This window comes from Lathyrus oleraceus, chromosome 5, assembly GCF_024323335.1.
Source record: "Lathyrus oleraceus cultivar Zhongwan6 chromosome 5, CAAS_Psat_ZW6_1.0, whole genome shotgun sequence".
Taxonomy (NCBI): Eukaryota; Viridiplantae; Streptophyta; class Magnoliopsida; order Fabales; family Fabaceae; genus Lathyrus; species Lathyrus oleraceus.
The window spans coordinates 305,731,198-305,749,485 of NC_066583.1; the positions used below are offsets into that span (position 1 = coordinate 305,731,198).

An 18,288-nucleotide genomic window follows, 5' to 3' on the forward strand; every position below is an offset into this window, starting at 1 on the left:
TAGACATTCTCTACCCACAATTCCAATAAAAGAATTGGATTTGATAAAGCACTTTAGTTATTCTTACTTATACTTAAGGGAGAGGAAAATACATCACAAATTCTACTACAAGCTCTACTTGAAATTCTTAATTCCACTGAGCCACACTACATTCGCTGTATTAAACCCAATAATCTGCTAAAGCCGATAATTTTTTCTTTTTTAGCACAACAATGTTTTGCAGCAACTGCGCCGTGGAGGTGTCATGGAGGCAATCGGGATAAGTTGTGTTGGCTTTCCCACAAAAAAACATTTGATGAGTTCGTGGATAGATTCGGGCTTCTTGCACCTGAAGTTTTGGATCATAGTTCTGATAAGGTCACTTCTTGCAAGAGGATTTTGAACAAGGCCGAACTATTTTAACCCTGCATTGCACAAAGCTGGGATCAATATAGAAGTCAAAGGCGAATGGAAAGGGTGTACAGTCTGTAGCTAATCTTGCATCTTACCCACTAAAAAGTTTGCAAGAGCAGAACTTTACGATTCCAGTTCAGCCAGTGAACTTTTCTTTCAAGCCGGGTGCAACATCTGATACGGTGGCGGAAACAGTAAGCAGTCACAAACTTAACAATGGAAGAAATGGCTTGGGATTTGTTCGGCAGCCTGTGATGGATTGGGGTGTCGGAGTTACAATAGAAAGGAAGGTCGACTTGATTCACTTTTGAACATAATACCTGCAGAATTTCCAGATGACAAGATCAGGAAGTCTCCCTTTTGTGACTTGTGAACAAAATGGAAGAAAGGCACCGTACCTAAGTGGGTAGTGAAGAAGAGACTGTCGTCAAAGAGCTCACCAGAATCTTGTGACACACCATTTCATTTTGTCTTGGACCCTGCAGTAGACCACAATCACAAGCCTCATTTGAGCCAAAACCTGCAGTGGAAACATGTTACAAAAGTATAACCACCATGATCCTTAAACCTGCTACAAGTCCAAGTACCTGACTTGCAACATATATAAGATTCAAGCACCTGCTATTAAAATCAACCAGCGGCCAATGCAATTTCGTGCAGAGTTCCAAACTTGACAAACCTGCAGCGAAAAGAAATGAAGGTTAAGCGTGTCAATCTAACAGAGCAATCTTATGCAGGTAAGAATACAGAATCAATAGAGGATAGAGCTGTTGAACATAAGAATCAAGTGGTGGGGATGACTAGAACCCTGGTGTTTCACATTGGTAAAGCTCCTAAAGGAGACCGAACTGATTGGGTAATGCATGAATTCAGACTTGAAGACAAAAACTTAGCTGACAAGGGCATTGCACAGAATTCCTACGTGACTTGTAGGGTATTTCAAAAGGAGGGTCCTGGTCCCAGGAATGGTGCACATTATGACTAAACACAATTGAAGTTGGGGCTAAGATAAGCAGGCTTTGAAAACTGGAGAAGTGCAGGGAGAATTTGTTGGAACTATAGCTGCAAGCAACCTGCAGCATACCATGAGTAAACCAAAACACGAATTGTAACAGAAAAATAGAAAGCAAGAAAAACAGAATAGGAGCGTTAAACCAAGGCCATGTGAAAACCGAAGCTCCTCATGTTTTCATCGTTTTCCCTGCAGTAAAAAAAACATAGCATTGGCAACAATAAGATTTCAAAAAAAATATCCCAAAAGGGATTAAGACAAAACAGAGGGAGAAAGTACGTGGTTTGTGTTACTGTTTCCGAAGTTAGCATCAAATAGGGGAATCCCAACTGAGCACACCAAAAGGATTTTGCAGAAATACCCGTTTGGATCTGCATAGACCAAATCGAAACCCTAATCTGCAAGATATAAAGAGGGAAGAGAATCAGAAGAGAGGACGAAAAAATTCGGAGGCGGACCGGAAATTGAAAAACCCTAACATCGAAAACACCACAAAACCCTAATCCCACAATCAATACAAACCTGGATTGAAGAGGCGAAGGAGTGAGGTTTAAGCTTCATCGTCGCCGTCGTCACCGCCGAAGGTGAGCCCTTTTTTGTTTCAGCCATGGATTCTTGCATGTTTCAGAGTGATTGAGTGAGACGTGAGCGATTGGGAACAGAATGAGAGATGATGAGCAAAGGAGAGACGTGAGCGATTGGGAACGGCGATGAGAGATTGAGAGAGGAAGAGTTCTGTCTTCGTGAGGAAGATAAACGAATCCTCTGGATTTGCCGTGTCCCCAATTCATTTTCTTTTTATTTATTTTAAGAGTATTTAAAATCCTTTTAAAAAGATTTAAGTGACCGTTTAGTGTTCCAAGTGGTCATTAACTTTGGTGTATAGTAATGATTTGCTTTTTGTTATTCCCAATCCATTAGTTCTAGAACCCAACAGCCAGGCGGCTGGGTTTAATTTCCTGTTTTTTTCTTGGTAGTCCAACAGACTGTTTTTTATCTTAGTTTTTATTTTTAATTCTAATTTTTAATCTATCTTGGTTTACTTATCCAAATTAGCATTAAGATAGCAAATAATCATGAATGGTCTAGTGGAGAGAGGGTAGTTTCATGATCTTTAGTGGAGCGGGTTCGATACTTGGGGATAGCCAATTTTTGTGTTTATATTTGTTATGTTTATTATTTTATTTAATTTCTTTTTCTATATAGTACCTTGCTATTTATTTTAATTTTAGGTTATTAATACCCATTTCCATACCCTTGTAAGTCGATTGCTTTTTAAGCATCGCCATCAACCTCACATAGCTTACTCTTGGGCTTTCTTACAATGAGTCAGTTCTCTTGCACTTACACTCATACATTGCATTATTTGTTGTTTGGGCCCGATTTAATTATTTCATGATTTTGAATCCCCATTTGACAAAATGTACCCCACTCCCCCGATGTGTAATAATTTTGTACTGTTTTATTTCTTTATTTGTTTGACTGTTTAGTTAGATACTAACACAAGAATAAAATCAACCATTTCCAAAAGATCAAAAATAATGACTCGATCCAACGTCGAGTATTTTCTCAATAAACAAATCAATTCATTTCTCCCTCCTATTCTATTCCATTTCTTTCAAACTTTCATCAAACGCTTGATTCAACGTCAAGCCAGTTTTCTTAATAAAAACTCAAAAAATATTAATTCATAGTTAAGACCTTTTCAATAAGATGGAAGTGGAACATGGTGTATACCGCGCACTCCTGAGATTAAGATTCGAGACGTATGCCTCGCCTATCTTAGCTCTCGCCATCATCCAAATTTATCCACTTTGTTCTCTCTCAAACACTCGTTCAAATTTCTCTTAAACGTCCATCAATACTTGATCTAGGGTCAAGTCATTTTCACAACAAAACTCAAAATACCTAATTCTTATTTAACACTTTTTCAATAAAGGTGGAAATGGAACATGGTGTATACCGTGCACTCCTGAGATTAAGATTCGAGACGTATGCCTCGCCTATCTTGGCTCTCGCCATCGTCTAAAATTGTCAATGCGGTTTCTTCAAACCCTTTCTCAATCAAATTCAAAACACTTAATTCTTATTATGCATTTTTTGCAAATAAGATGGAAATGAAACGTGGTGTATACCACGCACTCCTGAGACTAGGATTCGAGATGTATATTTCGCTCATCCAAGTTCTCGCCATTACTCAAAAATACATCCAACCAATCAAACTCTTTCTCGCCGCCGTGCGATTAATCAAAAACCTTTTTCATAAATGAAAGATATATTGTCCTAAGGTGATGCAAAACAATGTTTCGGCCACGATTGTTGAGTAGAGATAAATGACGCTTTTCCGAATGTAGATTTATAAATCCGTTTGATGTGTGGTATGCGTTCACTCCTCATCTGTTTTGGGTAAAATAATGTTTTCGTCGATTAATACACTATAGCTTTCGCTAAAATCGATCAACAAACAAACATTTTTCTACCCAGAACTACGTAAGCCTTGATTTCTCTTTTGAGATACGTAGGAGCAGGATTTTTAAATCTTGTCAGGCCCACTAATAAAAAACTTAGGTTTAATCCTTCGTCAAAAATCCAAAAATATTCTCTTCTCATCCTTTCTTTCTTTCCCACCTAATAATTCGAAAAGCCTAATATTTCAACTAACACTAACGCACACAACTAACCTAATGGTTCCCGTTGAGTACAACGGACGTGAGGGGTGTTAATACCTTCCCCTTGCGTAATCGACTCCCGAACCCTGATATTGGTTGCGATGACCATATCTTATCCTTTCTTTTAAGGGTTTTATCGATAATTCCCCTTTCCTTTTTAGGAATAAATAAAGTTCGGTGGCGACTCTGTTCAGTCCATCATTGCGAGCGTGCGATCGCGCCTTCGCTTAAAGTCGTATCCCCATTTTTCGAGGTGCGACACTCAAGAACCAAAAAGAAATCTTAACAGATTAATCTAAAAATCAAACATGAATATTGCTAAAGACAATCACAATGTTGAATAAGAACAAATTCAATATCCCATCAGTACATTCAAACTATGATAGATATTTTTCACTCTCTTACCACTAAGACAACTTTAGTAAAGAATAAAAAAATAGAGAAGAATGGAGTAGAAAATAATATAATATAGCTTTAATATCGAAATATAGTGCAAAGAAAAAATGAAAAGAAACTCTATATTTATAGAATAAGATTTGGCTCAAAAAAGAAAAGATCCATGAGCTTTTTTTTAATGATTTAATCGATTAACTCTAACATTTAATCGATTAGATAAATTAAATTAGAAAGTTTTGAAATTCGTCGGCACTAATTGATTAGAGACCTCCTTAAATGATTAAGAAGTGTTACAAAAGAATAATCGATTAACCCTATTGTGTTAATCGATTAACTAATGTAAAAATCACTCATAATTTCTTAAGCAGGTCATTAATTACTTAGGTACGTGAAAGAAAGTATGTTCAGGTGTTTTTAACAAAATAAGAGAGGCTTCAAGTCAATTTTAGGTGTAGGTGTAAGTTGCATTAGTACCTCAAGAGTTAATCTTATAACTTTGCATTAGACTAATCACTAAAACATAAGACTAGGCGAGATTTCACACTTTCTATCTTTCACAACCTTGAAGCTTCAAGGTCCCTTTAATGATTCATCAATGATTTAAAACTTCATCTAAGACTTGACTCTTCCAACTGATGATACTTTATATAAATTTTTTGATAAACGGGCCAAATATCACTAGGGACTTCATCGAACGCCATTTGAAATTAGGTGTTGTCATCATCGAAACCACAAAAGTTATCTGATGGTTGTAGAGAATTGTACCAGTAAGAACATAAATTCACATTATCCCTCTTTTTATGATGACAAAGTATCTCTTAGAGAGATGACATTATTTCGTTTTTGATGATTTAATTGATTAACTCTAACATTTAATCGATTAGATGACAAAGCATCGAAGTGGTTAAACTCCCCCTGAAAAATTCAAAGACGATACTCTAATCCCATTGAAAGTATACTTCTCCCCATCTGACATAAGCAAAAAGGCGGGAAACAAGAAAATCAAGCACATATAACATGTATAGCATATAGAGAAAATGAAGAAAAATAAGGAGAAGTATCTTGTAGATTTTAATTCATGCATGATTGATTTAATATTCCTAATCCATTTTTCAAGAAAAATAAATTTTCTTTAGGAAGATTTTTAGTAAAAATATATACCAGTTGATAAGATGAATACACGTGTTCAATTTCACAACGCCCTTTTTCGAAGTTGATCCCTAATAAAATAGTGCCTAAGATTAACAGGTTTCATTCGAGAGTGAAATATCAGATATTTCTTGAGGTTTATGGCACTAGTGTTGTCACATTTTATCGAGAAAGCTTTCACCCCGACCAACCAAAAACCGAGGTATATGTCTTGGGAGCGTCATTTTTATTTTTAATATATATATATATATATATATATATATATATATTATATATATATATATATATATATATATATATATATATATATATATATATATATATATATATATATATATATATATATATATATATATATATATATATATATATTAAGGATCAATTTAATCAAAGAGTAAGTTTTTTAACTTACTCCAAATTATAGTCAGAATTGATTCTAATTTAATGGTTAAATTAACTATTTTACTTAATTAACCATTATATTAGATTCAATTCAAAGGTTATGATTTGAAGTAAATTAAAAAACTTACTCTTGGAATAAGTTGATCCTCACTCATATATATATATATATATATATATATATATATATTGTGAAAATGATATCGGAATAACAAAGTATAATCGGTTTTTTGATTGTCAAGAAACCCATAAGGGTAGAAAATATGGAAGCAATAAGAACACAACAAGTTGGTTATAAACTACTACTCTTGACTTTCTATTTGAAACAAGACTACAAGTGTTACAAGAATAACAAATAATCTCTCTCGGTCTAATTAGGATTTGTGTTATGCAATGATGAGAAACTAGTATGATATTTATAAGAAAACTAACACACTAAACTAATGGGCTTTTACACACAAGCCCATTACTTAAGCCAACTTAAACAATTGAGCATAAAAAACAGGGCAAATTCGACATGTTAATAATCCTAGCATACTTCGACTACAGCATGTGAACAGACTTCTACGACATGCTAATGATCCTATCGGATTCTCGAACCAAGAAGCTATCCTTCGACCATACTAGAGTTCGATCCAATGTCTCATATATCTCCACCTTGGAGTAAACTCTATAACATCAAGGGAACAAACTAGTTTTCTTCATGCAGCTTTATCAACTACATACAATGGAAAAACTTGCAACTTGGTAATGTCTTGGTGGTCATATCAGCAACATTGTGATTTGTCGAAACCTTCAGCAGTTGGACTTCTCCATGCTCGATTACCCCTCTGACGAAATGCAGCCTCACATCGATGTGATTGGTTCGCTCATGAGAGGCTGAATTCGTCGACAAATGTATTACAGTTTGACTATCATATTTAACATTGATAACTTGACCTTGAAGTTTATACTCCTTAGCAAAACCTTCAAGCCACAATGCTTCTTTCACAGCTTCAGTGAGGGCGAGATATTCCGCTTCAGTTGTTGATAAGGCAACAACCTTCTGAAGTGTTGCTTTCCGACTAATTGTTATGCCAAACATAGTGAACACATATCCAGAAATAGATTTTCTTGAATCCATACAACCTGCATAATCAGAGTCGACATACCCTTTAATTTCTTCTTTACTATTTTCACCACATGCTCCACCATAAATCAGGACTCTTTTCAGATACCCATTTATGTACCTTAGAATCCACTTCAATGCTTTCCAGTGAGCCTTTTCAGGATTCTCCATGTACCTGCTTACAAAACTTACTACATATGTTATGTCGGGTCAAGTACAGACCATAACATACATCAAAGAACCTACTATGTTAGCATATGGGATGTTATTCATATAAGCTCTTTCCACCTCCTTATTGGGACACTGATATGTACTCAACTTGAATTGAGGGTTTTTTGGAGTCACAACAGGCATTAAATTCGACATACCAAATTTGTCGATAATCTTCCGTAGGTATATCTCTTGAGATAAGCATAATTTTGACTGCTTTTTGTCTCTTTGGATATCAATCCCAAGAATCCTAAATGCAGCTCCCGGATCCTTCATATTGAACTCCTTAATGAGTTCATCTTTCACCTTCATTACATCCTCAACATTGTTACTTTCTATGAGAATATCATCCACATAAAGCAACAAAATAACAAATGAATTTCCAGGTCGAAATCTGAAGTAAATATAGTGGTTGAACTGACTTCTAATGAAACCTATGTGTGCCATGAGGAGATTGATTCAGTCCATATAAAGATCTATTCAGCTTGCACACATAATCTTCATTTCCCTTTTCTGCATAACCTTCAGGTTACCTCATCAAGATTGTTTCATCTAGATCTCCATACAAGAAATCAGTCTTCACATCCATTTGTTCCAGTTCTAGGCCTAATTGTGCCACCATGGCAAGTAACATTCGAATGGAACTGTGCTTCACAATAGGAGAGAACACACCATTGAAGTCGACGCCTTCTTTATGAGTGAAACCCCTTGCGACTAATCATGCATTATATCTCTTCGACATCACTTATTTGATTCCTTCCTTAACTTTGAAAACCCACTTACAGTTGTCTAACTTGGCTCCAGTAGGTTTTTTGATCAATTCCCAAGTGTGGTTATCATGAAGAGACTTCATCATATCATCTATGGTCTTCAGCCATTCAGTCTTATTTCGAATCCTAATAACTTTTTTATAGTCTCTAGGTTCTTCATCTAGAACCTTACTTGCAGATATTAAGGCATAAGCTATGAGATATGCATACCCAAGTCTTTGAGGTGGCTTGATGACTCTTCTCGGCCTATCTCTTTCCAATAGGTAGTCAACGACGGTATCCTCGACCTCCTCAGTATCTTCCGCATCTTGTGCTTCTTCTTAGACTTGATCTGGGATACACAATTCAACATCGACATGCTCCACCTCAATAGGAATCTCTCCATGTTTCATCTCTTCTTCAAATATTTATGCATTTCAACTAGCATCATCAGTTTTATTGAAAGCCATCTCAGCTTCATTGAAAACTACATCTCGACTAATGATACACCTTATGTGACCTGGCTCTAGGAACCATAGCCTATAAGCTTTGACTCCTTTAGGGTATCCCATAAGCATGTATCTCAGAGCTCTAGGTTCGACCTTGTCTTGCCTAACGTGAGCATAGGTTATGCGTCCAAATACTCTAAGTTTTTCGAGATCTGGTGGGTGTCCCGACCAAACATCTTCAGGTGTTTTCATATTTACCGCAGTCGAAGGAAATATGTTTATTATATATGTTGCTATCGAAACAGCCTATGCCTAAAACACCTTCTTTAATCCAGTACTACTCAACATGCATCTAACTCTTTACAAAATGGTTCGATTAAATCTTTCATCCAAACTGTTTTTTGGGGAGTACCTGTAGTAGTTATATGCCTTGCAACATCAGAGGCTGCACAAAAACTATTGAACACCTCATTGCAAAATTCAAGGTCATTGTCGGTTCTCAACCTCTTGACCTTTCTGTCAGTCTGATTTTCGACCAGAGTCTTCCAAGTTTTGAAGTTCTCAAAATTTTCATCCTTAGTCTTATGGATGAATACCGATAACTTTCTGGAATAATCATCAACTATGGATAGAAAATACCTTGCTCCTGAATGTGATGGACACCTTGCAGGCCCCCATAGATCAACATGGATGTAATCAAGGGAACCATGTGTTCTTTGTTTGCCTTTATTGAACTTCACTTTTCAAGATTTTCCAAGTACACAAGGTTCACAAAAATTCAGCTTTTCGACTTTGTCTACCAAGTAGATTTTGTTTCCCCAATTCGACCAGACTCCTTTCATTGACATGACCCAATCTCATGTGCCAAAGTTTTGTCTTCGACAAAGGTTTCGTGGATGCAACATCTGCTGAACCACTGCCAACTTCATCCTCAAGGGTATACAAGTCTTGTTTCTTCCTGCCTCTTAAGACTTCCTTTGACCCCTTCATGACCTTTAGAATACTTTTCTCTCTTTGGAAAACATATCCTTTCTTGTCGAATTCACCAAGATAAATCAAATGTCTCTTCAAATCAGGTAAATACTTGACTTTGTTCAACAACTTTATTAACTCATCATGGAGTTTGAATTTCACATATCCAACACATGCAATCTTGCAAGCTTTATTGTTTTAAAGCAATATAGATCCATTATCTTGATCACATAGTTCCTCGAATAAGTCTTTGTTTGGAGTCATGTGCCAAGTGAAACCTGAATCCATAATCCATTCTTGACTTGAGTCGATGCTTGAAACCATAAGAACATCAGATGAGTCGTAATCATCTTGAGCAATGGCTGCATTTCCATTATCCTTAACTCTATGATCTTTCATGCGTCCAGGGCACACTTTTCTTGTATAACCCTCCTTCTTATAGTGATAATATTGAATACCGTATGCATCACCACTATAAGACTTATGTTGGCTTTTACCCTTCTTGTTGTCGAACTTGCCATCTCTCTTTGTGAATTTTGCCTTAATCGACAGGCCTTCACCAGTCGAAGATGGCTTGTGCTCCTTTCGTTTGTTTAAATCCTTAGAATACAAGGCTGGTTGAACTTCTTCAAAGGTCAGAGAATTTCTTCCATACAAGAGAGTTTCTTCGAAGTGAGCATGTGATCTGGGAAAACCACACAACAACCACAATGTTTGATCTTCATCCTCGATATTGACATCGATATTTTCAAGATCAAGAATCAGTTTATTCAACATATCCAACTTATTAGCCAAAACTTTTTCTTCACTCATCTTGAATGAATACATAGCTTGCTTCAGGTAGAGGCGATTGACCAACGATTTGGTCATGTATAAACTTTCGAGTTTCACCCATAACCCCGACACCGTCGTCTCCTTCGAAACCTGTCGAAGTATCTTATCACCAAGGCTCAATAAGACTCTTTTTTACTTCTATTCCAAAATATGTTGATGAATGATAATCATACAAATGAATTGTGAACAGAGAATTAAATGAAAAAATTATGATGGGATGAAATGAATGATGGTATGTATAATCAAATGGAATGATCATGCTATGTTGATGTAGAAAAAAAAACTTTGGATAAAATTTAGGATATGACAATTTCCCCTATTTAACTATCTTGAATCAGATGATATGATTGAAGGTAGTTAAATATAGAAGAGCCAAATTTTTCCCCTTGAAAGAAATAAAATACAATATAATGCAGTGAGACTAGATGTATTTCTTTTGAGAACTTATTTGCTAGGGATTTACTGAAATACTTTGTTGGGGAACAAATCAGTCATAAAAGAGATGTTTATGATCATATTTTGCATGTTGTATGATTTGAAATGCATTATGCATGAAGTGCTTATGCTTGACTTATATGATGCATGAGATTATGCATGTTATGCAATGATGCGGATTGCTAGGTGAAAGGAGTGATTGGTATCGACAGAGGTGGACTCTGGTTCTGGTTTTTGGTGTGATGGTGAATTTTGATTCTCTGACATTCGATAACTAAATCAAGGAACTCGCAAGTTGATTAAGAGAGTTAAGGATGTCACGGCTGCCGGAGGATCCAATTTGATCCTTTTTGAGAGGGATGTCTAACAAAAGGAAGATTTCCATCGACTCGTTGGTTGGAAACAACACGGTTATTGGAGACAAATCACGAACACAGAGGTTGAAAAAATATCATCAACACAGAGGTTGGAAAAAGATCAACAACACAAAGGTTGGAAAAAGATCAACAATACGAAGGTTTGAAAAATATTATCAATATAGAGGTTGGAAAAGATCGTCAACCATGGAGGTTGGAAAAATATCATCAACACAGAGGTTGAAAAAAGATCGTCAACCATGGAGGTTGAAAAAAGATCGTCAACCATGGAGGTTTGAAACATATCATTAACACGAAGGTTGGAAAAAGATTATCAACACGAAGGTTGGAAAAAGATCATCAACACAGAGGTTGGAAAAAAATCAACAACACGAAAGTGAAAATGAATGACAATATTATGGTGGTGAGACAACAAAAAGGATAATTGTCAACACAACGGCTGGAAAGTAACCTGAACAAATACATTTCAAGAGGGTTTACTGGAGAGAAACATGCCAAGGAAAAACTTCAAAAGAAAACCCTCTAGGGATATCAACTAGAAGTTCCGCGGGGATAATATTCTTTTTTGAGAAATACCACCATTTTAACTGAGGATTAATTTATCGGAAGTATACCAGTTATAAGGTATATGTTTATGGTGATAAGGATTTGGAAAAGATTGCTTGGGTTACAAGGTTTTATGATGATGTTGGACGAACGCGATGATATATGAGTGAAGGGACTTGATTAATGCATGACAATGATCTATGCGATGATGATTTGCACCCTTTGTTATTAGAGAGAAGCGTCTTGATTTTTGCATGATAAGGATTGATGTGCGGTTCACCAAATGCTCATGTGGCGGGAGATGGAAGATTTGAGGCTAGGAAATGGGTTATAATGACATAATTCTCCAACGCCTGCTTCAGACTCAACGATTGTTGATGAACTTTTGCACTTGCCTAAGAAACTTGAAACATGGAGAGAACTTGCACCTTCATAGCCTATCAATTCCCCAGTATGTTAGTTATTTGCATGGGTTGCCCCAATCACAAGTTATGAAGTAGTCTTTGTCATACCCCAAATTTTCCCTCCCACATTTTGTTTTCATCGGGCTAATAGCTTTGTTCATTTGTATACATTTTCCTATTGATCATACATTTAGGATCCATTCATACCATTCATTTGTATACACAAGTCTCCCATTGATTATTCATTTAGGTGAACCATTCATTCACATCATTTGCATCATACATAATTTTTAGGTCAAAGTTTTGGTAGGAATTCAATTGGTTTGGTCTGATCTCAATAGGTGAGAGAATTTTTAGGTCAAAGTTTTGGTATGAATTCAATTGGTTTGGTCTGATCTCAATAGGTGAGAGATTCTCTCAGTACTTGATAACCAAATTGCTAACATGGAAATTAGGTTTTTGCTCTCTATATTATGGTTACTTGTGATTCAAGTCATTGATGATTGGAAAAAGTAAGTAGAAAGACAAGAAGCTTGATTTTGGAAGGAAAAAGAGTTTCATTAACAAAAGAATATTACAAGCATTTTGTCACAAAGTTACTGTCGAGTTTACATGAAGAAAAGTACAAAAAATGTTATAGTTGACTTTTGGTCAACACAATTGACCATTGACCCCTTTGACCCAAAATCTGACTTGTTCTTGATTCTCCACACTTCAAGTCCAATGCACCTTCATTTTTCTTTGAGTAACTTCATAGGTAAGAAAGCCACTGATATCACAACTCCAATTTCCAATTCCAACTATACCAGCTTGTATTGTTTGATCACATTATCACAAGCCACCAATCCATGTGAAATGACAAAAGAAAGAATGAGTTATTTATATTGCAATTAAACTCAGCTGATAGCAAGCAATGGAAACTGGTAGAGGCAAAGAAAACAGACAGAGCAATCAAAATCAAGATGATTTCATCAACATAAAATGAGACAAGTGAAAAGCTTACCCCTTTAAATTGCATGATGAAGATCAAGTTAAATCAGTTCTGCATACTACCAGGGCACCATATCAAACTTCCGTGAACCATGTACAAACACCATCAATTCAATTTCAGGCATTCAAAGTCTAGCTCATGAAACCGGTGGTTCCTCAAGATGCAGCAAACCGTGTTCCAAAGCTTGCCTCATGATGAAGCTCAACAAGTCCTGCAAAATCATAATTGAGTCAGCAACATCACAAGCTCAAGTAGAGCATATTTAGTTCAATCAACCCACACGCAAACACTAACAGTAGATCAACTAACTTCTTCATTCAACAAACCTTCATTCAATAATTACACTTAAACTAACAGCCCTAACCACATTAACTAAATCCACAAATTAACACTATCCATCTCATTCTAACAGCCATGTTTTACTCTAACATTCAATAACCAAATAGCATAACTGAAATTCAAGCCAAAAATGATTTAACACAGCTCTAACCAAAGTTGACTGTTAACACACTAACTTTCTTTTTAACATAACTCTAACTGAAAATCAATTCAAAAATAATCTAACAGTTAACAGCCATAACAATATTCAAACATACCAATAGGTTAAGTCTAATTCCACCCAAGATACAACTAACAAACAAAATTCTCATGTGTCCAAGGACTATCCAATATTCAAACACTGCAGTACCTTCATTCTAATTCAGGAAAAGCACCAATAGCTAACTTTAACCAACAGTGAGCATGCCAGTTTTTCTGCATCAGACTAACTTAACATTAACCTAATTTTCACTAAAAATCCACTCTAATTAAACTCAAACTAACTCAATTAGCCTCTAACAGATTTAAACAATCAAACTTAACATTTTTTTAACAGAGTTTATTCATGATAACTAACTTACCTTTCTAACTGAGTTAACTTGCACTAAAAGAATTAACATCTTCCTCACTAACTAACTGAGTTCAAAGTAACTAACTCTAACTTTCTAACACAACTATTTAACTGAATCTAATAGTGTTATTAACACTTACCCAACTTACACCAGAGAAATTAACATCAACTTAGCTTGCCCTAACGGTTGCCCCAAGCTGCCCGATTCTGTTACAAGCTCACCACTCTATAAAATCCTTCAATCATCATGTAATCATGACCTTTCAATCATGACCTAACGGTTGCCCCAAGTTGAAATGAGATTGTGAGAATGAGTAAACACAGACCCCTTCACTCTCATGTTGGATTTTCTTGGGCTCCAAATGCCCTAAGCCGAAGCAGATTACTAATTTCACCCTACAATAGCCCTTGCACCCTTCCTGAGACTAACCCACACTTTGAGCTTTGATGAATTTGGGCCTATGCCCAAACTGCTTCCTGCACCCTCGTGTCCATGCGCACCCCCGCTGTTTGTGATTCAGAACAAACACTTTTTCAATTGGGCCTGCTGAAGCCCATTGCACTGGTTTTACTTGCCAGCACCCTTTCCTTTTTTTCATACACCCCTGTCTCACTCTTTGTCTTCATTTTTTATTATTCTATTTTTTTTAATATCATTTTTCTATATATGAAAAATAATTTGAAAGAATACTTAGATTCCTAGGTTAATCTTTTTTCATTTAATTCATTTTGAAAATTAACAAAATATTAATGCTTAGGATATTAATTAGGATTAATCCTTAGTTTTTTATTTTGATCTTAGTTTTCACTTTAATTCATTTCATCATGAAAATGCTTTGAAAATTATTGGTTAAAACCTAGAAATCAATTAGGTTTTAATTAGTGATTAGTCCTAGGAATTAATTTTTAATTAGAATCCATTAGAAATTAATTCTTTTGCATCTACTCTTGATTTCACTTTTATATGCATGGATTATTAATTGTGAATGTTCCTTGATTTTCTTCTTGTCACTTGAATGATTATTTGTACATGATTAATTATTAATGGTTGTATGCTTGTATGAGTTTTTCAATTCTTGCATGGTCTATGGTTCCATCCCCTCATTATGGGTAAAATGCTCCCCTCATCTCGTGGACATGTAATAGTGTAGGATTTACCTTTCTTTATCTCTTTCCTTTTGCATGTTAATAAACAAGATAAAATAAAAAGATAAAAAGAACCTTTTTACAAAAGAACAAAAATAAACTTGACCAAAGATAAAAAGTATCTCTCCTATTTCATTCACACAATTTTCACAATTGACAAAAACTTCACGCACTTGATCCAACGTCAAGTCATTTTCAAATATTTTCACAATAAATTGGATGAAGAATGATGGGGTGTACATACTTGTACACACCATTTCTCAAGTACTTGAGTTGTCGATCGTACTTAGCTTGTGGCCCAATACTTATCTTTCATTCAAAGCACATTAAATAAAAGAGTATTCTGATTGTCGGTCGTACTTAGCCTGTGGTCAAATGTGTGTCTCCCTCTAAGTGCCAATGATTAAACTCACCTAAAAAATTTCATAAACAAAAACTTTCAGGATGAAAAAGAGAGGTTAGGATGCAAATGTCCTCTCAGCTCCCAAGTACTCGGATTATCGGATGTACTTAGCTTGTGGTTTGATACTTGTCTCCGACTCTAAAATCAATCACGACCCGTCAAATCCAATTTTATACCTTAGGGAATCCAAAACCCTTTCAAAAAGGACATGTTACTTTCGTTCTACCGCAACATGAACAACGCTTAAGTCTCTCATACGTGAGCATACAAGTAACATTTAACTGCTAGAATGCGATCCAAGCGCATCCATCCTACCGCAAATAAACAAGCGTTTGAGTCTCCCATGCACGAGCATACAAGCAACATTTTACTGCTAGAACACGAACGTTAACACAGTTCGCTAAAAACAACCAACAAATCCGTATTTTCTACCACGAACTATGGAGCTCTGGTTTCTTTATTGCACTATGAGGATACGTAGGCACGAGGGTATGAATCCCTGGCGAACACACTAATTAAAAAAAAATACCCTTTGAGCAATCGCGAGTAACTTTTAGTTAGTAACACCCATTTGCATATAGGACAAACAAAATGGTTCCTGTTGAGTACAATGGATATGAGGGGTGCTAATACCTTCCCCTTGCATAATCGACTCCCGAATCTGCTCTTGGTTGCGACGACCATCTTTTAAGGGTTTTATCGATATTTTCCCTTTCCTTTAAAAAAAATAAAGTTTGGTGGTGACTCTGTATTTTACGCGGCGTGACAGTCTTGTCATAAGACGATCTCGATCTAACTTACCCTAGTATCTTGAAAATGTATTCCTCTGATTAACCATCTCCTGAAGCGGTTGACTTCTTGTGCTCTTGAAGTCGTATGCCCCTGTACGAGCCTTGAAGTAATTTTTCCCATGGGTGGCTAACCTTTAAGGGAACTTCCCAGGCTAACTGATTTTGGAGGAATTCCCCTGGTAGGACCATATGCTATAACTCATCATTGCATCCTCCTTGATGGTAGGTGTTGATTTGCGTATTAAATTTTTTTACTCAAAACTAGTAATTTTAATGTGACGCTCACACAAGTTTTGAGATCAAAATTATTATTTAAAGTTTGAAAGACGGTGTGGGAATTTGATATCAATACAAATGTTTTTAGCAAATCTCTAAGAGTCGAGTTTATGTAACCTCGTTGTAGTATGCCTACACAATACCTTTGCTTCAATTAGGTCTTTTGATGGTTGTAACGTTTCATGGTTTACGGTTTGAGAAATAAAGGATATAAGGCTCAAAACTTTATTTTAGCCCACCCCATTCTACTTGATATTCTCCAGTCCTATGTTCAGCTAACTCAGCAGGGGCATTCGGTTTCTGAAATAAATTTTGGTGATTTTTGGAATCAATGAGATTTTTCTTTCGTCCGCTTGAGTGACAGTCACCTTTTTTATTGGTAGTCACAACATTTTGCTCTTGCTTTTCTTTCTTTTCTTGCTAAAGATTTTTTTTATTCTTTTGTTATCCCTAATTTTTGCCTAAATCATTTCATCATTATTTTTTGTTTTTGACTTAGCGGATACTCCCAAACAAGATAAACCAATCAAGATAAACACCCAAACATGCAAAGAAAAACAAACAAAACTAGGCTTAACTTGCTTAGATACTCCCCAATAGAGTCGCTAGTTGTCGCGTCGCAAAAAATACCCGAGCGCATCGCACGCTCAAAATACAACAGAGTTGCCACTGAATTTTATTCATTCTAAGATAAAGGGAAAATATAAATAAAATCCAAAGGGAATAGAAAAATTGTAAGGAAGTCGGTTATGCAAGGGGAAGGTATTAGCACCCCTCACATCTGTTATACTCAACGGGGACTATTTTGATTGTTCTTTGCGTGAATGTGTATTATAATCTAAAGGTTACTTGCAGTTGGTTTTAATTAAGGGGAAAATAAGTTTTTAATTAATGTGCTCACCGAGATTTCAAAATCGTGTGCCTACGTATTCTCATAGTGCAATGAGAAAATCAGAACTCTATAGTTTGTAGGGTAAAAAATGAGTGTTTGTTGATTGATTTTAAGGAACGATATTATAATCGTATCCTAGAAGTGTTTTGGCGTTAGTTTTTTATCTTGGTTCGGATGCTCTAAGTTGTTAGTCTGACTGCTAAGGAATGGATTATAACAATTCTTTTTATGAAAAGAAATTGTTGTTTGGTCTGAATCAAGGACAAAAAATTGTAAAAATGGACAAAGAATTGTAAAGGTGGTGTCTAAACCAATGACAGAGAATTATAAAGGTGGTGTCCGAACCAAGGATAAAATTATAAAATGTGGTGTCTAAACCAAGAAAAGAATTGTCAAAGGTGGTGTCTGAACCAACGACAAAGAATTGTAAAGGTTTTTCTAAATAGGAGATTTACATGGCAATTGGGAAAAGGAATGGGAGTTTACCTAAACCAGAGGATTAACAAGGGAAACAGAAAAAAGGAAGAGAGTTTTCCTAAACCAAGGTATTAACAAGGCAAATGGGAAAAGGAATGAGAGTTTGCGCTGCTTTAAGAAGTTCATCATACTTTCCACTTTGCACTACTCTTCCTTCATGCATGACCATTATAGATTCAACAGTATGCAAGAAATCAACTTGGTGGGTTACAAGTAAAACAATCTTCAATTGATTTGAAATTTCTATCAATTGACTATATATAAATATTATCCTGTAACAGAAGAGAATGTGTTGCTCTGCGATTCTGAAATAGCGTGGGG

General features: G+C 35.8%; 1 long non-coding RNA gene across 1 annotated transcript; it reads right to left on the reverse strand.

Moving 5' to 3' along the window:
• Positions 1 to 12,635: 12,635 nt before the first annotated feature.
• LOC127084169 (uncharacterized) lies at positions 12,636 to 14,340 on the reverse strand. Its single transcript, XR_007788642.1, has 3 exons — positions 14,123 to 14,340; positions 13,106 to 13,304; positions 12,636 to 13,022 (listed from the first exon to the last, which is right to left on the reverse strand). It is a non-coding gene; the product is annotated as an uncharacterized LOC127084169 (long non-coding RNA).
• Positions 14,341 to 18,288: the final 3,948 nt, after the last annotated feature.